Source organism: Hyla sarda, chromosome 2, assembly GCF_029499605.1.
Source record: "Hyla sarda isolate aHylSar1 chromosome 2, aHylSar1.hap1, whole genome shotgun sequence".
Lineage (NCBI taxonomy): Eukaryota > Metazoa > Chordata > Amphibia > Anura > Hylidae > Hyla > Hyla sarda.
Window position 1 is genome coordinate 213,803,430 of NC_079190.1, and position 25,980 is coordinate 213,829,409.

Consider the following 25,980-nt stretch of genomic DNA (forward strand, 5'->3'; position numbering starts at 1 on the left):
GCAAAACTACAGACAAAGGATGTGTGGGCATGCTGGGAGTTTAGTTTTGCAACAGCTAAAGGCAACACTGCTCTGACACAGTGCTTTACAAACACTGCAAAAATTAACTCAACCCCAGGGCCTTAGCCCGGGGTAAAAAAAAACCTTGAATGCAACCCCCCTAAAACTTTACTTTTATTCAATATTCATTAAAATGGAAAATCCCTATGCAAAAATAGGTTAAAACTGATAACCTGATGATCAAGTATGTAACACACTTAATATATAGGGAGAACACTTCTCCGCTTTCTAATAATGCAGCCCTGCAGTTGCCGCTGTAAATTGATCAATCAGGTATCGCTTAAAATATCACACTATTGCCGCCTCTACATGTTTCGCCGTATCACCGCTTTCTCAAGAGGCAATGGTGGCAATGGCTGTTGTGAAAATTGCAGGATTTCAGGATGTTTTTAAAGAGGCATTTTAACCTAAATTATAATATTGCTGCCTAGATGCTTTCACTGCCAGCCTTCTGAAGGCCTTTCTGGCTGCCATGGCAAGACTCGTATTACAGCCTGCCATAGGTAGGTTGTAATAGAAGATTGTCAGTTTGACAGTTCACTGCAACGCATATGTAATAACCCCTTCATGACACAGCAAATTTCGATTTCTGGCTCACGTTTTTTCCACCTCATGTTTTAAGACCTATAACGTATTTATTTTTCCACTGGCAAAGTAGAATTAAGGCTTGTGTTTTGTTGGACAAGTCATACTTTTCATTTGTTCATTTTACTTTATCATACAATGCATTACGAAGCCAGAAAAAAATTACATGTAGGGCAAAATTGAAAAAAATATGGAATTGCACAATTTTTGTGGGGCAATTATTTTTCCGAGTTCACAATACAGTAAAACTAACATGCTAACTGTATTTTATGGGTCAGAAGGATTCCAATTAAACCAAACTTAAATCATTTTTGTTTCATTTTATGGATAAAACAAAAAAAAAATTTGAATGTGAAAAAGAAAAATCTGTTCATTGCCATGTTCTGTCCCTATAACATTTTTATTTTTCCACCTACGGAGCTGTGCTGGGGTTTATTTTTTGTGCCACGAGCTGTAGTTCTCAATGGTACCCCTTTGTGTGTATTTTGTGCAGTTCTGGCTTTTTTACCACTTTTTATTCCATATTTTTTTTTTTTTTTTGCGTTTACGCCGTTGACCTATGGGGATCAGGAACATAATAATTTAATAGTCCAGACAATTACGCACTTGGCGACACCAAATATGTGTAGTTTTTTTTTTGTTTTTTTTAGTGTTTTATTTGATAAAAGGGAAAAGGGGGGTGATGAAAATTGTTATTAGGGGGGTGGGGGGCATTGTAGTAGAGCTGTTGAGCTTTTATAGGGGCCTGCTTACATGCACACACAAGGATATGGTTCCATATGGGTAAACAGAGTACTATGGATGCTTTTTGAAATCTATGTGACACAAAGCCTGACTCCAGTGTCATTGAAATATTTTATTATGATCCCCAAATTAGAGATCTTACCTTATGGCCTGTAAGCTATCAATTTAATATATTTTTTGAGGGTGAAAGGACATTAATTTTTGCGTCACTCTCTATTAAGATTACCAATACTATATGACGCATGTACAGTATACATTAAAGTAAACGTACCGTATACAAAGAAACTAATATAGCATGACACATGTACTAAAGGTCATCCAGAACCAAGCAGTAGGTGGACAGAGTAGACAAAGAAGTGTAATTAAAGTTTATAAATATATATATATATATATATATATATATATATATATAATTACTAAAAGTAGATCTTACTTAACATTCTTAAAATTCTGTCTCACATGTAGGAGTTATTGCAATGTCAAAATGTAGAAAGCTATGGAAAATACATAAGAAAATGTTGCATTGTGAAATTGTTAAGTACAACACCTCAGTTAAATGTCACATAAGTTGACATTTACAATGTCTTGAAATTTCTAAACCCAATGCCACAGGAAGTTGCAATTTTCTATTGTTTTCAGTATGGTAAAAGTAAACTAAAATTCAGGAAAAGTTGCAATTTTTATATCAATAGTGTATTTTCACGTCATTATATAAAAGTATGTGACAAATTCAAGTATGTATACTTAACCCCTTAAGGACCAGGGGTTTTTCCGTTTTCGCACTTAAATTTTTTCCTCCTCACCTTTAAAACATAACTCTTTCAATTTTGCACCTAAAAATCTATCTCATGGCTTATTTTTTGCGCTACCAATTCTACTTTGTAAGGACATCAGTTATTTTACCCAAAAATCTACTGCGAAAAGGAGAAAAAAATCATTGTGAGACAAAATTGAAAAAAAAATTAAAAAAATAAGCCATTTCGTAACTTTTGGGGGCTTCTGTTTTTACGCTGTACATTTTACGGAAAAAATGACACCTTCTCTTTATTCTGTAGGTCCATACAATTAAAATGATACCCTACTTTTATAGGTTTTGATTTTGTCGTACTTCTGAAAAAAATCATAACTGCATGCAGGAAAATGTATACGTTTACAATTGTCATCTTCTGACCCCTATAACTTTTTTTATTTTTCTGCATATGGGGCGGTATGAGGGCTCATTTTTTGCGCCGTGATCTGAAGTTTTTAGTGGTATCATTTTTGTATTGTTCGGACTTATTGATCGCTTTTTATTCATTTTTCATGATATAAAATGTGACCAAACATACAATATTTTGGACTTTGGAATTTTTTTGCGCGTACGCCATTGATTGTGCGGTTTAATTAATGATATATTTTTGTAATTCGGACATTTCCGCACACAGTGATACCACAAATGTTTATTTTTATCAACACTGTTTTCTTTTTTAAATGGGAAAAGGGGGGTGATTCTAACTTTTATTAGGGAAGGGGTTAAATGATCTTTATTCACTTTTTTTTTCCAATGTTATAGCTCCCATAGGGACCTATAACACTGCACACACTGATCTTTTACATTGATCACTGGTTTCTCATAGGAAACCAGTGATCGATGATTCTGCCGCTTGACTGCTCATGCCTGGATCTCAGGCACTGAGCAGTCATTCGGCGATCAGACACCAGGAGGCATGGTAGGAGATCCTCCTCGTGTCCCAGAGCTGTTCGGGATGCCGCGATTTCGATGATGGTGGTTAATAGCGCTCGGCACCACCATCATTGCCGAGTGCTATTAGCCACGGGTCCCGGCCGTTGTTAGAGGCCGGGTCCGACCCGCTATGACGTCGTGGCCCCGCTTTACACAAAGGGAAAGGACTTAGGACGTACTTGTACGCCCTTGGTCCTTAAGAGGTTAAAGGGGTATTCCGGGAAAAAAAATTTTTTTTTATATCAACTGGCTCCAGAAAGTTAAACAGATTTGTAAATTACTTCTATTAAAAAATCTTAATCCTTTCCATAATTATCAGCTTCTAAAGTTGAGTTGTTGTTTTCTGTCTGGCAACAGTGCTCTCTGCTGACATCTCTGCTTGTCTCGGGAACTGCACAGAGTAGAATAGGTTTGCTAAGGGGATTTGCTTCTAAACTTGGCAGTTCCCGAGACACGTGTCATCAGAGAGCACTTAGAAAAGAACAACACAACTTCAAGAAGCTAATAAGTACGGAAAGGATGAAGATTTTTTAATAGAAGTAATTTACAAATCTGTTTAACTTTCTGGAGCCAGTTGATATATAAAAAAAAAGTTTTTTCCTGGATAACCCCTTTAACCTCTTAAGGACACAGACCATTTTGGCCTTAAAACGGAACTCCGCCCCTAGACATCTAATTGCCTATCCAAAGGATAGGGGATAAGATGCCTGATCGCGGGGGTTCCTGCAGCACCGTCATCTGGTGCACAGATCGAGCTTCGCTCCGTGCCTGATGACAGGCAATGCAGGGGCCAGAGGATCGTGATGGCACGCCCCCTCCCATAGACTTGCATTGAGGGGGCGGGGCATGATGTCATGAGGGGGCAGGGCCGTGACATCACGATCCTCCTACCCCCGCATCGCCAGTCATCAGGCACGGAGCGAAGCTCGATCTGTGTACCAGATGACAGGGGGTGCTGCAGGAGGGATTGCAGGGGTTCCCAGCGGCGGGACCCCTGCGATCAGACATCTTATCCCCTATCCTTTAAATAGGGCATAAGATGTCTAGGGGCAGAGTACGCCTTTAAGGATTCAGGCCAATATTAGGACTTGTTTTGTCATCAGAGACAGGTACTCACAGGTGCGGCATGGAGTGATAGCACAGCTCTCTGTGCTCTGGGCCTGCCCGACACTCCCTCTGTCTCCATCCTTGCTACTCCCCCACCCTTGTTGGGTTAGAATGGACTGTGCGGCTGTGCCCCTGCTCTCTGGGGTCTCCCTCCGTGTCCGCGTCTCCTGGCCATTTCTGTCCCCCCCCCCTCGCTGTCTGCCGTCGCCGGTGTCCTGAATTGTGAAGGTTTGCGGGGAAGGGGGTGTACGCCTGCCTGGTGACATGCGGCTGCATGCCATACGCTTTTGGCGGATGATGGACTAAACTCGCTGGTGATGAGCCTTATCAGGGTCCCTGTGGAAAAATGAGTGCATGAGACGCATTGGATTATTGATTCGGTGTGGATAAGGTGGTCAGTCAGTGGAGGAATCCAGTCGCACCGTACAGCTAAGTGTAAACTGAGTGCAATATATTTACTTATCTAACCAGTTAGGCACTGCATAAGGCACTTGGCATTGTTGAAATGCTTGGACATATTATTAATATATATATATATTATATATATAGCTGCTATTGCTATATATATATATCTGATACTGCTAATGGGAGTTTGTGCAATTATCAGTGTATACAGCTGAGAGATATTAAGGGCAGTGTATTCAACTGAGAAATACAGTGCTTTATGAATGAGTATGTGGATACTGTGGAAAAAATTATCTGCAAGGAACACCAGCTCAGAGTAATTTTTGCTGTTGCAGTGAGTGTATAAGTGTTTTTAAAAACAACATCCACAATAGAAATTCTCACTAATATGGAAGCACACTGTTTGAATGAACTATGCAATGCTGAAGTTGCTATTGGGACATTGTGCAGCTATCAGTGTATACAGCGATATTATGGGCAGTGCATTCAACTGAGAGATACAGTGCTTTATGAATGAGTCTATGTGGATGCCGCAGAAAAGATGATCAGCAAGTAATGCCATCCTGGAGTCATTTTTGTTGTTGTAGTGTTTGTAACAGTTTTAAAAGGGGTACTCCGGTGCTTAGACATCTTATCCCCTATCCAAAGGATAGGGGATAAGATGCCTGATCGCGGGAGTCCCGCCGCTGGGGACCCCCGTGATCTTGCACGCGGCACCCCGTTTATAATCAGTCCCCGGAGCGTGTTAGCTCCGGGTCTGATTACTGGTGACCACAGGGCCGACGGCGTTTGACGTCACGCCTCCGCCCCCGTGTGACGTCACGCTCCGGCCCTGAATGCAAGCCTATGGGAGGGGGCGTGAACAACAAGATTGGCGTGGGGGTAATTTTATAGGGAAGATGTCAAGAGCTGAGTCCGGAAAAAATTTTGAGTTTGGTTTGTTGGTCCCTAGGGTGCTCAATACTGATATGGAACTGTTCAGCTTCCTGGACTAAATTCAGTGAGATGGCCCCTTCAGATGGCCCATCAGTGTCAGGCTCTATACCCAGCACGTTGAGGGACCGTTTGGGGGGTCCTTCCTCTATTGCACACATATACTTGGGTTCATAACAATCAATCTATTACAATTATACGCATTTTTCTATATTCACAATATATTTTTATTTCCTATTTCCCATTTGATTATTATTTTTTTTTACTATATATATATATATATCTCCCCATAACTTCATATTATACCCTGCTGATGAAAGAACCTAAGGGGTCCTGAAATGCATCCAGCCATAATTCTGGTATATCCACCTTCACAAACAAGATTATGGCATGGCACCTTTGCTATCCCACTGACATACCCCGAATCAAGAAACCATTTTATCTATCTTGGAGCCCGCACTCCAATACCACAAGGATGCCACCACTGGATAGCACCACTCACCATACAGTACAGTACTGTTCTGTTCTTGCTACAGCCCGACCGATCACCTCTGTGCTGCAAACACAGGAGACACCGCCGTGTACCCCAGCAGTAACTACCTGCTTCTACCCTGTGCTACACAAACCTGCTGCACCAACAGAGGAGACCGCCGTGTCTCCGTGCAGTGATTGTTCTATACCGTAAGAAGCGCTATCTTGGGATGAATGTCAGCTCCTAAGGCAAGCGACATCTACTCTGCTACCTCTGTTTAGGAGATATCATCTACATGTCCGGACGGGTGAGTGGTGCTCTGCACCGAACTTCCATTTACAAAATGTGACTTCCTGAACTGATACTATCAGTGACTGTTTTAACATCAGAGGTTACTGTGGATATTTATAAATACCACTGTACCTAATGCTGCTCTGTTGATAGATTGTATTAAGTGTCATAGGTGGTTTTATTACAGTGTATAAACTAATATCTTAAATATAGCAGTTCACAAGGGCCCTGAGGACCGCAAGTCATAATATACTACTACTAATATGTGCATAATTATTTTATTGTTGATTTGATTTTACTAATACAATAAATTGCATTATTTATAAGCTATTACTAGTCCAGTATCCATGACTTTGAGCCCCAAAACAATTTTATCCCTAATTTTGACTCCTTTGGTCACCGTGGGTTGGTCTTGATTGGCAATTGGCAGTATAAGAGCCTCTCCATTACTTCTAGTTTAGGTGTTCTATGATCAGTATACTGGCCTTGGCCTTGCTGAGGATTAAATGACGTCTTATTGCACTGATTATGACCAGCCTTGAATCATGTTCAGGTCCAGTAATATTGAACCATACTCAGAAAATGTGAATCAGGTGCAGAAATATTATTTTTTAATTAACGGTGTTGATACGAATTGAAGGGAATTGTTTATATATCATGAATAATTTCTGTGTACAGAGATCATCATGTTAGTAGCACATTTATGAATCAGATATAACTGAATTACTCATATTAATCATATTGTTAGATATTGGCTATAAGTATTAATTCCCTTTATGTGCATTGGAACTAAACCAAAAATGGGAGGTGAAAAAGCAAATTGGACATAATGTCACACCAAACTCCAAAAATGGGCTGGCCAAAATTATTGGCACCCTTTCAAAATTGTGGAAAAATAAGATTGTTTAATGCATGTGATGCTCCTTTAAACTCACTTGGGGCAAGTAACAGGTGTGGGCAATATAAAAAGCATACCTGAAAGCAGATAAAAAGGAGAGAAGTTCACTTATTCTTTGCATTGTGTGTGTGTGCCACACTAAGCATGGACAACAGAAAGAGGACAGGAGAACTGTCTGAGGACTTGAGAACCAAAATTGTGGAAAAATATCAACAATCTCAAGGTTACAAGTCCATCTCCAGAGATCTAGATTTGCCATTGTCCACAGTGAGCAACATTATCAAGAAGTTTGCAACCCATGGCACTGTAGCTAATCTCCATGGGCGTCGACAGAAGAGAAAAATTGATGAAAGGTGTCAACGCAGGATAGTCCGGGTGGTGGATAAGCAGCCCCAAACAAGTTCCAAAGATATTCAAGCTGTGCTGCAGATTCAGCGAACATCAGTGTCAGCGCGAACTATCCGTTGACATTTAAATGAAATGAAATGCTATGGCAGGAGACCCAGGAGGACTCCACTGCTGACACAGAGACATAAAAAAGCAAGACTACATTTTGCCAAAATGAACTTGAGTAAGCCAAAATCCTTCTGGGAAAAAGTCTTGTGGACAGATGAGACCAAGATAGAGCTTTTTGGTAAAGCACATCATTCTACTGTTTACTAAAAACAGAATGAGGCCTACAAAGAAAAGAACACAGTACCTACAGTGAAATATGGTGGAGGTTCAATTATGTTTTGGGGTTGTTTTTCTGCCTCTGGTACTGGGTGCCTTGAATGAGTGCAAGGCATCGTGAAATCTGAGGATTACCAATGGATTTTGGGTCGCACTGTACATCCCAGTGTCAGAAAGCTGGATTTGCGTCTGAGATCTTGGGTCTTCCAGCAAGACAATGACCCCAAACATACGTCAAAAAGCACCCAGAAATGGATAGCAACAAAGCGCTGGAGAAGTCTGAAGTGGCCAGCAATGAGCCCAGTTCTAAATCCCATTGAACACTTGTGGAGAGATCTTAAAATTGACGTTGGGAAAAGGCGCCCTTTCAATAAGAAAGACTTGGAGTGATTGCAAAAGAAGAGTCCAACATTCTGGCTGAGAGGTGTAAGAAGCTTATTGATGGTCATAGGAAGCGACTGATTTCAGTTATTTTTTCCAAAGGATGTGCAACCAATATTAAGTTAAGGGTCCCAATAATTTTGTCCAGCCCATTTTTGGAGTTTGGTGTGACCTTATGTCCAATTAGCTTTTTTCCTCCCTTTTTGGTTTAGTTCCAATACACACAAAGGGAATAAACATGTGTATAGCACATGCTATCCTTTTCTGCAAGAAATACTTCATTTTCTTGAAAACTGTCGGGTGCCAACATTTATGGCCATGACTGTATAAGCAGTCTTAAAGACTCAAAACATTAAGACACTTAAAAAATGAACGGGGCCGTAAGCCACGCACCATTCATTGTATATTGGTGCTGCTGGGTTAGTGCAGCTCAGCTCACGTTCATGTCAATGGGAGTCGAGCTGCAGTAATCCAGTGCTACTACACAATGGCTTACGGCCATGGTCATTTTGTATGTGTACCAGATCCGAAGCTTGCACGAACATCTGATCAACCATGTCTCAGCCCCCTGCTGATCAGACATTGATTATCTATCCTGAGGACAGACCACCAATGAAAAAAGTCTGAAAAGAACATTTATGATGAGGAGTGATAGTGAGCAATGAAGTCTACTTTACATCCACTGTACAGGGAAAGCTGACACAGAGATGGAGCCTTAAGAGGGGTAACCAAGGGGGAAATTACATATTAGTCATAAAATGGCCAGAAATGAGGCTGCATCTCATGTAAACACAGTGGACGGCTTATTCTGAAAAGTCATCTTACTTGACAAAACACCAGGGAACAGAATGGTAAGGCATGGTGAACTCCACTGCACAACACTTCTCTTACTAGAAAGATAAAATAACACTAGAAGAGTCTGAGGCTAAGTTTCCACTTGTTTTTTTTTTTTTTTTGTGCGTTTTTCCCAAAAAACACCAAAAAATGCTGCGTCCAGATGTTAGCTGCAAACTTCTTTTCCACTTTGCGTTTTTCAGTTTGCTGTATTTTTTTATCCTTTTGGTGTTTCTTCACTCTTTTTTTGGTGTTTTTCAGCTCCTTGGCAGTTTTGCAAAGTCGAGGAATGTTGAGCCTATGGTGTTTTTTTCCCTAAAATCGTGACATTTTTCTCCCATAGAAGTCAATGGGAGTAAAAAAAACACCAAGAAAAACGACATGTGGGTTTTAACTTTGGAGTTTTTGCAGGCAGTTTTTATTCTTATTTGGACTGTCCAAAAAAGTGATGGAGATACCTTTTTTTAATAAAATTTTGTAGGGTATCATTAAAAAAAATTGTAAAAAAAAGATACAGTAGTGATAAAAAAAAATTGTATTTAATGAAATTTTTTTTTATAACAACATTTTTATTAATTTGTAAACAGGGATCAATTTATGTGGGCGGGCAGGGCACTAAAAATGTAGCCAACAATAATAAAAAATGTAGTGTGTGTGTTTTTCATGATGGGAGTAGTAGTACCCGTACTAATTGACAGATCGCCCCGGATGTCCCTTCTGACACCCGTTGCAATCCTCCTGTATAATGTAAAGATGCGGGCTGGCAGCTGCTCTTCTATGGTCCCCTGCACTGCAATTATATATATATATATATATATATATATATATATATATATATATACACCTAACCCAGATGGTTCCAGTCAATCACAACTCTCTGTGGGAAATATGAATAGGTGTATATATACGTTAGTGAAGGGGACCATGGAAGAGTGGCCGCCCGCCCTCATCTATACATTATCCAGGAGGATCACAGCGAGTGTCAGGAGTGACACCCACTGTGATCTTTCCTTAACTTCAGGTACTACTGCTCCCACACTGTGCTCTATGCTGGGAGCTGTAGTACATGCATTAATAGACAGATCGCAACAGTTATCAGAAGTGACACTCGCTGCGATCTGTCTATTAATGCAGGTACTACAGCTCCCAGCATGGAGCAGTAGTACCTGCAGTTAAGGACAGATCACAGCGGGTGTCACTTCTGGCACCCGATGCGATTGTCCTTCATCCTTCATCCCTGAGATGCAGAGCGGCTTTCTCCTGCACTCCACATCTCTGCACTATACTCCGGCCGGCCACTCACCATTCATATTTCCCACTGAGAACGGGGATTGGCTGCCACCATCCGGCCAATCCCCACTCTGGGTAGAAAATATGAATGAGTGAGGTGAATTTCTATTCATATCACACCAGCCCGGAGTATAGTGCAGAGATGTGAGCGCTGTATAGAGCCGCTCCGCATCTCTGCTATATTATGGAAGATCGCAGGAGCAGGGCGATCTATCTATCAGTACAGGAACTACTATTCCCATCATGGAACAGTGTGTTGCATGCTGGGAGTAGTAGTACTGACAAGTTGATTAAAATGATTCTGACTGCCGAACAATATATATTAATACTTATATACTTATATGCCATTGCTAATGCTGCAAAAAGATATTTGTTACATACTCTTAACCCATATATCAGCTTGCAGTTTGCTTGTAACTAAGATGGGGAGCTTGGGATGATGCCAGAAGGACCAAGATGAGACGTCAGAAGACAAAATATTTGAAGAAGATACAGATTGTATGGCAGGACAAAGAGAGTGAGAGAGCCGCATAAGTGAACTTTGGCCAAGAAAGAAATAGATGCTTAAATATGCTAATATATACAGACACAAAGCTCAAATAACCAATCAAAATATAACATGATGAATTTGACGTGATAACTAACCTCCCCTTTTTGTCAAATGTAAAAACGAATCCACTTCCATGTAATAAACAGAACTCCTTGGGGCAGCTCCTTGGCCAGTATGCTAACAAGGAGATATTATACCAACATTCTGTCTGGTGTGTATTCCTTGTGTCGGCACTCAGCAGTATACAGCAGCAGTCACTCACATTTTAAGGCCTCATCCGCAGCCATCCTTGACAGTAGTATCTAAAAAATATTTTTAAGAAAAAAGTAAAAAACACACTCACACACACTACATTTTTATTATTGTCGGCTACATTTTCACTTCATCAATATTTTTGTTTGTTTCGGAGCATATGTTATGGAAAAATGTAAAGGTATCATTATAGTAGTTAGTTATGGCTATTATTGGGCGAGAAGGAAAAAACGAGAGTGTAAAATCAAAAATTGCCCAGGACAAGTGTATTGTAATGAGGGACAAGTAGATTTTGCTCCGTTTTAGACAAGTACCGTATTTATCGGGGTATACCACGCACCGGCCTATAACACGCACCCTCATTTTACCAAGTTTTTTACCCAAATATCCATGGTAAAATGAGGGTGCGTGTGTGCGCGTGTATATCCCGATACACCCCCAGGAAAGGCAGGGGGAGAGAGGCCGTCGCTGCCCGCTTCTCTCCCTCTGCCTTTCCTGGGGTCTAGAGCCCTTCTGCCGGCCCTTCTCTCCCCCTGGCTATCGGCGCCGCTGCCCGTTCTGTCCCCCTGACTATCGGTGCCGGCGCCGATAGCCAGGGGGAGAGAAGGGGCAGCGGCACCCATTGCCGGCGCCGCTGCCCCGTTGCCTCCCCCATCCCCGGTGGCATAATTACCTGGGTCGGGTCCGCGCTGCTGCAGGCTTCCGGCGCGCATCCCCTGCGTCGTTACTATGCATGGCGCGGCGCACTGACGTCATGCGCCGTGCCGTGCAGCGCATAGCAAGGACGCCGGGGACGCACGTCGGAGGCCTGCAGCAGCGCGGACCCAGGTAATTATGCCACCGGGGATGGGGGGAGGCAACGGGGCAGCGGCGCCGGCAATGGGTGCCGCTGCCCTTTCTCTCCCCCTGGCTGTCGGCGCCGCTTCTCTCCCCCTGGCTATCGGCGCCGGCAATGGGGCGCTGGCACCGATAGTCAGGGGGACAGAACGGGCAGCGGCGCCGATAGCCAGGGGGAGAGAAGGGCCGGCAGCAGCGCTCTAGACCCCAGGAAAGGCAGGGGGAGAGAAGCGGGCAGCGACGGCCTCTCTCCCCCTGCCTTTCCTGGGGGTGTATCGGCGTATAACACGCACATAGACTTTAGGCTAAAAATTTTTGCCTAAAAAGTGCGTGTTATACGCCTATAAATACGGTAGTTTTTTATTAAATTTACACACCCCTGTGTAATGTATGTACACAGTGGGGGACATGTATCATTATGTGTCTATTGTAGACACAGTTCTACCCCTTTACACTGCTGTCTAATTTACACTCTTGCTCAAGATTTACTAAGGCTGTACACTCCTTTGATAAATTTTGTGCAAATATAGAAATGCCCCCCTCGCTCTACCATGCATCCTTCTCTACCTCACACGGTACACTGCTCACATAGCTAGAAGTGCGGGAGAAGCAGTGTGCGCCGAACAAAACTCTGCATAACAGTAAAATCATAAATCTTTATAAAGTACACAGAGGGGGAGATTCTCAAAGAATTTTGCGCCAAAAAATAAAACAAAAAATAAATTTTTGTGCGAAAAGTATCACATGTTTAAAGAGCTTTGTGCCGCGGTTTACACTGTTCACGTCAGTTTTGTAAAAGTGGGCGTGTCCACGTATATTTTCTGCTTTACATGTTATTTATACGTGGGGTGAGAGTCCAGTTTACATCAAAAATTTCCCACCAGCTTTTTGATAGAGTAGAAAGCAAAGAAATTGTTGTAGTTTTATTTTTTATTTTTATTTTTTTTGGGGGGGGGGGGGGGGGGGGGGTGTTATGTAAGTAATTATAAAAAAAAAATTATTATTGAAAAATGTTATATATTTTTTTTCATATATATACACTTTTATTTTAATTTTTTTCTTGGTCACTGCATCTGCACTCACATTTAAGCTCAGAAATGTTTTATTTATACAGTTATCGCTTGTCTGGGCACTAGTAACCATGGAATATTTCACATACACCCACAACATACTCAGCTCTGCTACATTCACACACACGCACACACAACATACTCAGCACTGCTACATTCACACACAACATACTCAGCTCTGCTACATTCACACACAACATACTCAGCTCTGCTACATTCACACACAACATACTCAGCTCTGCTACATTCACACACAACATACTCAGCTCTGCTACATTCACACACACAACATACTCAGCACTGCTACATTCACACACACAACATACTCAGCACTGTTACATTCACACACACACAAAATACTCAGCACTGCTACATTCCCACAAACACAACATACTCAGTACTGCTACATTCACACACACAACATACTCAGCACTGTTACATTCACACACACACAAAATACTCAGCACTGCTACATTCACACACAACATACTCAGCTCTGCTACATACACACAACATACTCAGCACTGCTACATACATACACACACAACATACTCAGCTCTACTACATTCACACACACAACATACTCAGCTTTGCTACATTCACACACAACATACTCAGCTCTATTACCGATCCCCGGGGTCCCCAGTAGCGGGACCCCGGCGATTTGACATCTTATCCCCTATCCTTTGGATAGGGGATAAGATGTCTAGGGGCGGAGTACCCCTTTAACCCCTTAAGGACCAAGCATTTTTCTGTTTTTACACTTTCATTTTTTCCTCCTTAACTTTTAAAAATCATAACCCTTTAAATTTTGCACCTAAAAATCCATATGAGAGCTTATCTTTTGCGCCACCAATTCTACTTTGGAATGACATCAGTCATTTTACACAAACATTTATGGCGAAACGGAAAAAAAAAATCAATGTGCGACAAAATTGAAGAAAAAACACAATTTTGTAAATTTTGGGGGCTTCTGTTTCTAGGCAGTAAATTTTTCGGTAAAAATGACACTTTATCTTTATTCTGTAGGTCCATACGATTAAAATGATCCCCTACTTATATAGGTTTGATTTCGTCGTACTTCTGGAAAAAATCATAACTACATGCAGGAAAATTTATACATTTAAAATTGTCCTTTTCTGACCCCTATAACTTTTTTATTTTTCCACGTACAGGGTGGTTTGAGGGTTAACTTTTTGCGCCGTGATCTGAAGTTTTAATCGGTACCATTTTTATTTTGATTGGACTTCTTGATCACTTTTTATTCCTTTTTTTATGGTATGAAAAGTTACCAAAAATATGCTATTTTGGACTTTGGAATTTTTTTGCGTGTACGCCATTGACCGTGCGGTTTAATTAATGATATATTTTTTATAGTTTAGACATTTACGCACGTGGCGATACCACATATGTTTATTTTTATTATGGTTACATATTTTTAATATGGAATTTGGGAAAAGGGGGGTGATTTAAACTTTTAATAAGGAAGGGGTTAATGTGTGTGTTTTTAAACTTTTTGTAAACTTTTTTTTTTTACACTTTTAGTCCCCTTAGGGGACTTTTAGGAGGAATCATTAGATTCCTCATACAGATCATTGTGGTTTTATAAAACCATAATGATCTGTATGCTCTGCGCTCGATTGATTGATAAAGCCTGGCCCTGCCAGGCTTTATCATTCAGAGCACCGGAGCCGCCGCAGCAGGAGAGGTAAGCCCTCAGGCTACCTCAGTAGTGGATCGCTCCCCCACGATCGCGCTGCGGGGGGGCGATACACCCCACTGGACCACCAGGGACTGTATACAGGCACCTTTAGACGCCGCTGTCAACTTTGACAGCGGCGATCTAAAGGGTTAATAGCCGGCCACGGCGATCGCCGCATGTCGGCTATTAACGCCGGCCCCCAGCTACAGGAATCAGCTGGCCGGTATGATCATACCCCGGTAACGGCCATTGGACGTGTATAGATGTCCATGGTCGTTATCGGGTTAAGGTGAAAAAGGGCTCAGTCCTTAAGGTGAAAAAAAGGTCTCAGTCCTTAAGAGGTTAAACTAACAGGTCTATAATTCCTGGGGTCATCTTTTGACCCCTTTTTAAATATTGGCACCACATTTGCCATGAACCAGTCCTGGGGAACAGTCCCTGTCACTATAGAGTCCCTGAATATTAAAAATAGGGGTCTGTCTATTTCATTACTTAATTCCTTTAGAACACAGGGGTGAATGCCATCTTGACCTGGTGATTTGTCTATTTTGATTTTTTGTAGGTGGCACTGTACTTCTTCCTGGGTTAGACAGGTGACCTGTACTGGGGAGTTTACCTTATCTCACTGAATTTCACCAGGCATTTCATTTTCCTCGGTGAATACAGTGGAGAAGAATTTGTTTAATATATTAGCTTTTTCCTGATTCCCATCTATAATTTTTTCCTTATTTTTTTTTTTCATGTTTGACCTTTTTGCTATTTATATAGTTAAAGAACATTTTGGGGTAGCTTCTGGCTTGCAGCATGTGAGCCGCGGGGACTGGATCTTCGTGACGTCATTGCGCTAGCCTGCCAGGGATCGCATCCCTGTACTCACATTCTGCAAGGCAGAAGTGTCTGCAGCGTGTGAGTGAATGGTGGAGTGGGAGCTGATAGGCAGCTGACATTCAGGCCACAGGTCTTTACATTCGGGGCACGGGCCTCGAATCTATTGACCTAGTGATGCCCCTGATGTCTGAGTTAAAATATAATGTTAATGATTATGAATGGTGAGTGGCGTAAATGTAAAAAACATACGAATGTTCAAATTTGTTGATTTTCAATCACACCCCAGAAAGAAAGGAATAAAAAGTGATCAAAAAGTCACGTATACGCAAAAGTGGTAACAATTAACCTGTTAAGGACTGAGCGTTTTTCCACTTTTGTTTTTTCCTCCTTACCTTTTAAAAATAATAACCTTTTCAATTTTGCACCTACAGACCCATATGATGGCTTGTTTCTTGTGTCAGTCATTTTACCCAAAAATCTACTGCGAAACCAAAAAAAAAATATTTGTGGGACAAAATTGAAAAATTTTCGGTAAAAATGACACATTGGGGTTTATTTGCTAAGAGTGGAGTTTTCTTTGTGGGTTTTGATTTTCCCAAGGTATTTACAACTGTTCTGATCTGTAGAGTTTTCTGTGGAAACATTAGTAAATCTGTTGGAATTTTTTTTCAAAACTGTCAGGGACACACCCCTTTTGCCAGGACCACGCCCACTTCACCCTGTGGCCACTCCCCTTTAAGGTTTTTCTTGTAAAATGGAGGGTTTTGGTTTTTTTTGGTCGCAAATTGTGTCGCATGGAACGTGCGACACAATTTGGGTGCAAAACCCTACAAAAAAGAGTCAGGATCACATTAGTAAATAAGCCCAATTGGGGGAGATTTATCAAAACCTGTGCAGAGGAAAAGTTGCAACCAATCAGATTGCTTCTTTCATTTTGCAGAGGCCTTATTAACCCCTTAAGGAAGGACCCATTTTTTACCTCAATGACCCGGTTCTTTTTTTTTAAATTTGACATGTGTCTCTTTAACCCCTTAAGGACTCAGGGTTTTTCCGTTTTTGCACTTTCGTTTTTTCCTCCTTACATTTTAAAAATCATAACCCTTTCAATTTTCCACCTAAAAATCCATATTATGGCTTATTTTTTGTGTCGCCAATTCTACTTTGCAGTGACATTAGTCATTTTACCCAAAAATGCACGGCGAAACGGAAAAAAAATCATTGTGCGCCAAAATCGAAGAAAAAACGCCATTTTGTAACTTTTGCGGGCTTCCGTTTCTACGCAGTGCATATTTCGGTAAAAATAACACCTTATCTTTATTCTGTAGGTCCCTATGGTTAAAATGATACCCTACTTATATAGGTTTGATTTTGTCGCACTTCTGGAAAAAATCATAACTACATGCAGGAAAATTTATACGTTTAAAAATGTCATCTTCTGACCCCTATAACTTTTTTATTTTTCCACATACAGGGCGGTACGTGGACTAATTTTTTGTGCCGTGATCTGAAGTTCTTACCGGTATGATTTTTGTTTTGATCGGACTTTTTGATCACTTTTTATTCATTTTTTAATGGTATAAAAAGTGACCAAAATGCGCTTTTTTTGAGTTTGGAATTTTTTTGCGCGTACGCCATTGACCGTCCGGTTTAATTAAGGATATATTTTTATATTTCGGACATTTACGCACGCGGCGAAACCACATATGTTTATTTTTTTTTTTTTTTACACTGTTTTATTTTTTTTATGGGAAAAGGGGGGTGATTGAAACTTTTATTAGGGAATGGGTTAAATGACCTTTATTAACACTTTTTTTTTACATTTTTTTTGCAGTGTTATAGGTCCCATAGGCCCCGAACAGCCATAGCCAGCAGGGGTGAGGTGGCACTGGTGCCACCTCACGACCGCCCTGATTCGTCGGCCGGTTTACCGGCCGACCAATCAGGGCACCTGCTGCGGGTGTCACTCCCGCAACCCGCTCCGCCCCTCTTCCGGAGGACGTGAGCGGGTGCGGGACGTGGACCCCGGGAGCTAGGGACCCTGATCCCCAGCGTCAATGTTGGGATCGGGGCCCCAGGAGCGGCGGAGGCGGCGAGGGACTGACCTGTGTCCCGGAGCAGCAGTAGGAGGTGAGTGACAGCCTCCTGCTGTTGCTTAGCAACAGCTCCCAGCATGCAAAAAGGGCATGCTGGGAGCTGTAGTTATGCAACAGCAGGAGGCAGACCAACACAACTCCCAGCATGCCCTTATGGGCATGCTGGAACTTATAGTTTTGCAACAGCTGGTGGCACATTTTTTCTATGGAAAAGTGTACCTTCAGCTGTTGTAAAACTACAACTCCCAACTTGCACAATCAGCTAAAAAACATGCTGGGAGTTGTAGTGGTGCATCTGCTGGTTGCATAACTACAACTCCCAGCATGCCCGTTGGTTGTCGGTGACTGCTGAGAGTTGTAGTTTTGCAACAGCTGAAGGCACACTGGTTGTGAAACCAGTGTGTCTCCAGCTGTTGCATAACTACAATCCCCAGCATCCCCAGCCAAAGTAGTATGCCTCCAGCTGTTGCATAACTACAAGACCCAGCATGCCCTTCCGCTGTCCGTACATGCTGGGAGTTGTAGTTTTGCAACAGCTGGATGTCCCCCCCCATGTGAATGTACAGGGTACACTCACATGGGCGGAGGTTTACAGTAAGTATCCGGCTGCAAGTTTGAGCTGCGGCAAATTTTCTGCCGCAGCTTAAACTGCCAGCGAGAAACTACTGTGAACCCCTGCCCGTGTGACTGTACAATAAAAACACTAAAACACTACACTAACACAAAATAAAATAAAAAGTAAAAAACACTACATATACACATGCCCCTACACAGCCCCCCTCCCCAATAAAAATGAAAAACGTCTGGTACGCCACTGTTTCCAAAACGGAGCCTACAGCTGTTGCAAAACAACTACTCCCAGTATTACCAGACAGCCACTGACTGTCCAGGCATGCTGGGAGTTATACAACAGCTGGAGGCACCCTGTTTGGGAATCACTGGCGTAGAATACCCCTATGTCCACCCCTATGCAATCCCTAATTTAGGCCTCAAATGCGCATGGCGCTCTCACTTTGGAGCCCTGTCGTATTTCAAGGCAACTGTTTAGGGCCACATATGGGGTATCGCTGTACTCGGGAGAAATTGTGTTACAAATTTTGGGGGGTATTTTCTGCTTTTACCCTTTTAAAAAATGTACAATTTTTGGGAAAAGAAGCACTTTAGGTAAAAAACAAACAAAACTTTTTTACATATGCAAAAGTCGTGAAACCCCTGTGAGGTATTAAGGTTCACTTTACTCCTTGTTACGTTCCCCGAGGGGTCTAGTTTCCAAAATAGTATGCCATGTGTTTTTTTTTTGCTGTTCTGGCACCATAGGGGCTTCCTAAATGCGGCATGCCCCCAGAGCAAAATTTGCTTTCAAAAAGCCAAATGTGACTCCTTCTCTTCTGAGACCTGTAGTGCGCCAGCAGAGCACTTTTCAACCCCATATGGGGTGTTTTCTGAATCGGGAGGAATTGGGCTTCAAATTTTGGGGGGTATTTTCTGCTATTACCCTTTTTAAAAATGTAAACTTTTGGGAAACCAAGCATTTTAGGAAAAAAAATTTTTTTTTTTACATATGCAAAAGTCGTGAATCACCTGTAGGGTATTAAGGTTCACTTTACCCCTTGTTATGTTCCCCGAGGGGTCTAGTTTCCAAAATGGTATGCCATGTGTTCTGGCACCATAGGGGCTTCCTAAAGGTGAAATGCCCCCCAAAAACCATTTGTCGCTCCTTCCCGTCTGAGCCCGCCGAACAATTAACATAGACATATGACGTATGGGCTTACTCGAGAAAAATTGGGTTTCAAATACAAGTAAAAAATTTTTCCTTTTAACCCCTTGCAAAAATAAAAAAATTGGGTCTACAAGAACATGCGAGTGTAAAAAATGAAGATTGTGAATTTTCTCCTTCACTTTGCTGCTATTCCTGTGAAACACCTAAAGGGTTAAAACGCTGACTGAATGTCATTTTGAATACTTTGGGGGGTGGGTGCAGTTTTTATAATGGGGTCATTTGTGGGGTATTTCTAATATGAAGGCCCTTCAAATCCACTTCAAATCTGAACTGGTACCTGAAAAAAAGCGAGTTTCAAAATTTTGTGAAAAATTGGAAAATTGCTGCTGAACTTTGAAGCCCTCTGGTGTCTTCCAAAAGTAAAAACACATCAATTTTATGATGCAAACATAAAGTAGACATATTGGAAATGTGAATAAAAAAAAAAATTTTGGGGAATATCCATTTTCCTTACAAGCAGAGAGCTTCAAAGTTAGAAAAATGCTAAATTTTCAAATTTTTCATCAAATTTGGGGATTTTTCACCAAGAAAGGATGCAAGTTACCACAAAATGTTACCACTATGTTAAAGTAGAATATGTCACGAAAAAAAAATCTCAGAATCAGAATGAAGCATTCCAGAGTTATTAATGTTTAACCCCTTAAGGACCGGGGGTTTTTCCGTTTTTGCATTTTCGTTTTTTGCTCCTTGCCTTTAAAAAATCATAACTCTTTCAGTTTTGCACCTAAAAATCCATATGATGGCTTATTTTTTGCGCCACCAATTCAACTTTGTAATGACGTCAGTCATCTTGCCCAAAAATCTACGGTGAAATGGGAAAAAAAATCATTGTGCGACAAAATTGAAAAAAACCCGCCGTTTTGTAACTTTTGGGGGCTTCCGTTTCTACGTAGTAAATTTTTCGGTAAAAATGACACCTTATCTTTATTCTGTAGGTCCATACGATTAAAATGATACCCTACTTATATAGGTTTGATTTTGTCGGACTTCTGGAAAAAATCATAACTACATGCAGGAAAATTAATACGTTTAAAATTGTCATCTTCTGACCCCTATAACTTTTTTATTTTTCCGTGTATGGGGCGGTATGAGGGCTCATTTTTTGCGACGTGATCTGAAGTTTTTAACGGTACCATATTTGCATTGATAGGACTTATGGATCGCTTTTTATTCATTTTTAAATTATATAAAAAGTGACCAAAAATGCACTATTTTGGACTTTGGAATTTTTTTGCGCGCACGCCATTGACCGTGCGGTTTAATTAATGATATATTTTAATAATTCGGACATTTCTGCACGCGGTGATACCATATATGTTTATTTTTATTTACACTGTGCTTTTTTTATGGGAAAAGGGAGGTGATTCAAACTTTTAATAGGGGAGGAGTTAAATGATCTTTATTCACTTTTTTTTTGCAGGGTTATAGGTCCCATAGGGACCTATAACACTGCACACACTGATCTTTATCATTGATCACTGGTTTCTCATAGGAAACCAGTGATCGACGATTCTGCCGCATGACTGCTCATGCCAGGCTTTCACTTTTGGTTTTAGCCGTGCGGCTCAGCTCTGAGCACGTGGCTAAAGGGTTAATAGCGTGCGGCGCCATGATCGGCGCTGCGCACTATTAGCGGCGGGTCCCGGCTTCACTATGACGCCGGGCCCACCGTGATATGATGCGGGGTTACCATGTAACCCTGCGTTATATCAGGAGAGCAGGACCAAGGACGTACCGGTACGTCCTTGGTCCTTAAGGGGTTAAAGTGACAGTGGTCAGAATTGCAAAAAATGGCCGAGTCCTTAAGGTGAAAAAGGGCTCAGTCCTTAAGGGGTTAAACAGATTTGTAAATTACTTCTATTAAATAATCTTAATCCTTTCAGTACTTATGAGCTTCTGAAGTTAAGGTTGTTCTTTTCTGTCTAAGTGCTCTCTGATGACACGTATCTCGGGAAACGCCCAGTTTAGAAGCAAATCCCCATAGCAAACCTCTTCTAAACTGGGCGTTTCCCGAGACAGGTGTCATCAGAGAGGATTTAGACAGAAAAGAACAACCTTAACGTCAGAAGCTCATAAGTACTGAAAGGATTAAGATTTTTTAACAGAAGTAATTTACAAATCTGTTTAACTTTCTGGAGCCAGTTGATATATATAAAAAAGTTTTTCCTGGAATACCCCTTTAACAGCCGGGTCCCGTTCCTCGATCTCCTGCGCTGCCCACGGCAGTGCCGGAGATCGCTAGGACGTATGCATACGTCCAGTTGCAGGAACGTGTCGGATGCTTGGACGTATGCATACGTCCTATAGCAGGAAGGGGTTAAAAATGAAAGAAGTGAGCTGATTGGTTGCTATGGGCAGCTGCACCACTCTTTCTCTAGACAGGTTTTGATGAATCTCCCCCATTATCTTTTTTCTGTAGGTCCATTAGATTAAAATTATACCCTACCCTTCTGTTTTACTTGTGGTAAAAATCATTACTACATTCATGAAAATGAATAAGTTTAAAAATTTCCTCTTCTGACCCCTATAACTTTTTTATGCGCCGTGATCTAAAGTTTTTATCTGCACCATTTTTGTTTTTATCGCTATTTATTCATTTTTTTATGGTATAAAAGTGACAAAAATACGCTATTTTGGACTTTGAATTTTTTTTATGCGTACGCCATTGACTGTGAGGTTTAATTAACAATATATTGTTATAGTTCGACATTTACGCAAGCGGTAATACCAAATATGTTTATATTCATTTTTATTTACATAGTTTTTTTTATGGAAAAAAAGGAGGGTGATTCAAACTTTTATAAGGGAAGGGGTTAAATCACATTTATTAACTATATTTTTAACACTTATTTTTTTTTTTTGCAATGTTATAGCCCCCATAGGGGACTATAACATGCAATACCTTGATTGTAGACATAGATCAATGCTATGCCATAGCATAGCATTGATCACTGTTATCGGCGCTCCACTGCTCCTGCCTGGATCTCAGGCATGGAGCAGTGAATCAGCGATCGGACAATGGGGAGGCAGGTAGGGACCCTCCTCGTGTCCTCACAGCTGATCGGGACCACCGCGGTGGTCCCGATCAGCCCGATTGTGCTGCCGGGAATGCTTTATTTTTTTATATTTTTTTTTTAGACGCGTCTAAAAGGTTAATACCGGGCATCACCGCGATTAGTGATGTCCATTATTAGCCACAGGTCCCGGCTATCGTTAGCCGCCAGGACCAAGCCACTATAGCAGGGGAGCAGGCGCAGGGCGTACAGGTATTCCCTGCATCCTTAAGAGGCTAACCTCTTAAGGACGTAGGGCGTACCTGTATGCCCTATGCCCGGTATTTAAAAGGGGGTCACGCCGTGACCCCGCGTCATACCGGGTCGGTCCCGGAGGCTAATGATAGCAGGGACCCTGGGCTAATAGCGTGCGGCACCGATTGTTGTGCCGCGCGCTATTAACCCTTTAGACGCGGCGATCAAAGTTGATCGCCAAGTCTAAAATTAAAGTGATAGCTTCCCGGCAGCTCAGTCGGGCTGATCGTGACTATCGCGATAAAATCGCGATCAGCTAGCACGCGAACGAAGGTCTCCTTACCTTGCTCCGTCGCGTCCGATCGGCGTTCGATTGCTCCAAGCCTGAGATACATGCTTGAGCAATCAACCGCCTATAACACTGATCCATGCAGTGTTATAGTCCCCTATGGGAGCTAGAACACTGCAAAAAAAAAAGTGAAAAAAAAAGTTAATAAAGGTCATTTAACCCCTTCCCTAATAAAAGTTTGAATCACCCCCCTTTTCCCATAAAAAAAAACCAAAAAAAAAACCAGTGTAAATAAAAAAAAAAAAAATAAATACATAAATGGTATCAACGTGTGTGGAAACGTCTGAATTATAAAAATATATGGTTAATTAAACCGCACGGTCAATAGCGTACGTGCAAAAAAATTCCAAATTAGCGTATTTTTGGTCACTTTTTATATAATGAAAAAATTAATAAAAAGCGATCAAAAAGTCTGATCAATACAAAAATGGTACCGATAAAAACGTTAGATTACGGCACAAAAAAATGAGCCCTCACACTGGCCCGTACGCGGAAAAATAAAAAAGTTATAGGGGTCAGAAAATGAGACCTTTTAACGTATAAATTTTCCAGCATGTAGTTAAGATTTTTTTCAGAAGCACAACAAAATCAAACCTATATAAGTAAAGTATCATTTTAAGATTGGAATTCCGCTGAGGTTTTTTGTTTGCAAAAACGCCATAAAAAAACGCCAATTTTCCCGCACGGCGTTTTTTCAGCGAAAAAACGCAGCGTCCAGATGTTAGCTGCAAGTCAATAGTAAACTGCAAAATGCCAGATTCACTTGGCGTTTTTCAGTTTGGCGATTTTTTAAATCTTTTTGGTGTTTTTCAGCAATTTCGGGCTTATGGGCTGGATTTTCAAAACGCCCGACAAAACCTATTTTGGCGTTTTTGCCCTGAAATCATGGCATTTTCCTCCCATAGAAGTCTATGGGAGAGCAAAAACGCCAAGAAAAACGCCATGTTGGTTTTAACTTTTGCATTTTTGCAGGCGGTTTTTATTCTTTTTTGGACTTTAGCGATCCAAAAAAGTGATGGAGATACATTTTTTATAAAAATTTTTTAGGGTACCATAAAAAAAATTATAATAAAAAAGATACAGTAGTGATGGAAAAAATTGTATCTAACGAAATTTATCTTTTTTATTTCAAAATTTTTATTAATTTTTAAACAGGGATCAATTTATGTGGCCGGGTAAAGCACTAAAAATGTAGCAGACAATAATAAAAATGTAGTGTGTGTGTGTGTTTTTCTAATTTTTTTAGGTAGTACTACTACTACCAGCATGGAACACGCTGTTCCATGATGGGAGTAGTAGTACCTGTACTAATAGACAGATCGCCTGTTGCGATCCTTCACTATAATTTATAGATGCGGCCAGTCGCTCTTCTATGGTCCCCTGCACTGCCGTATATATTCACCTATTCATATTTCTCGTAGAGAGCTGTGATTGGCCCGATGGTTCCAGCCAATCACAACTCTGTGGGATATATGAATATAAGTATATATATACGGCAGTGCAGGGGACCATAGAAGAGCGGCCGCATCTATACATTATACAGGAGGATCACAGCGAGTGTCAGAAGTTACACTCGCTGCGATCTGTCTATTAATGCAGGTACTACTACTCCCAACATGGGAGCACACTCTGCTCCATGCTGCGAGCTGTAGTACCTGCATTAATAGACAGATCGCAGCGAGTGTAACTTCTGACACCTGTTGCGATCTGTCTATTAATGCAGGTACTACAGCTCCCAGCATTGAGCAGAATGTGTCACTTCTCCTGACATCCGCTGCGATCCTCCTGAAGTGACTGTCGGGATCAGCTGTATCCAAGGCTACAGAGCCAGGAGAAGAGCTGATACTAAGCAGTAGATATACATCCTATATCTACTGCCCAGCAAGAACTTACAGTGAGCCTGCAATGTGTATACAGTATACACATTGCTGGCTCACTTGACCCCTTGCTGAGCTGTGCGCTAAGCCAGCCCAGCAAGGAAAGAGTTAACTTACACTGCTGGACAGTGTAGGTTAACCCTTTGGGCAGTATACAATATATACAGCTATCTATAGATAGCTGTATATAGTGTATACAGAAGACGAAGAAGTCCCCTTACCTCCCTCCAGTCCCCGCGGGTCCGTGTAGCTTCGCCCTCTAGTGATGACATTAGGGGGGCGGAGCTACAGACAGGATCCAGGCTGGTAAAGGTATAAGGCTCTGTTAACATTTTCCGTTTTGTATAATGTGAACAGACCCTTCTGCCAGTGTCTTACCAGACAGGGAGACTCCAGGTGTTGCTAAACTACAACTCCCAGCATGCCCAAACAGCCAAAGGCTGTCTGGGCATGCTGGGAGTTGTAGTTTTGCACCAATTGGAGGCTCCCTGTTTGGGAAGACATTGCATTATGGGCGCTCTCCCCTGTCCTAACCCATTTTTTTGTGGTTTTTTTCTTCTCGTTTCAGATCAGAAGAAAAACAGAGGATTACAGTGAATTCGATGGATAACGACGGATGAACTGTATTTTTTTTATTTTAATAAAATGGTTAACGAGGGCTGTGGGGGAGTGTTTTTTAAAATAAAAGAATTTTTCCAATGTGTTGTTTTTTTTTTTATTGAATTTTCAGGCTTAGTAATGGAGGCTGTCTAATAGACGGAATCCATTACTAAGCCAGGGCTTGGTTTTAGCCCTAAAAACAGTTAGCGCTAACCCCCAAGTATTACGATGGTACCCACCGCCACAGGGGTGCCAGGAACAGCCGATACCAACAGGCCTGGAGCGTCAAAAATGGCGCTCCTGGGCCTAGGCGGTAACAGGCTGGCGTTATTTAGGCTGGGGAACGCCAGTAACAATGGTCCTCGCCCACCCTGGTAACGTCAGGCTGTTGCTGCTTGG

At 41.5% G+C, this 25,980-nt stretch overlaps 1 protein-coding gene across 2 annotated transcripts in view; it reads right to left on the bottom strand.

The window, feature by feature from the left end:
• The window catches only part of LOC130355737 (T-cell receptor-associated transmembrane adapter 1), a 178,176-nt gene that overhangs the window by 132,933 nt on the left and 19,263 nt on the right, over positions 1–25,980 (bottom strand). The window contains exon 2 of one of the 2 annotated variants that reach the window (XM_056556299.1): positions 11,208–11,247. The gene's annotated coding sequence lies outside the window, so the exon portion shown is untranslated. Of the gene's footprint in view, positions 1–11,040; positions 11,248–25,980 lie in introns of both variants that reach the window. The other variant, XM_056556296.1, reaches the window with a different exon arrangement.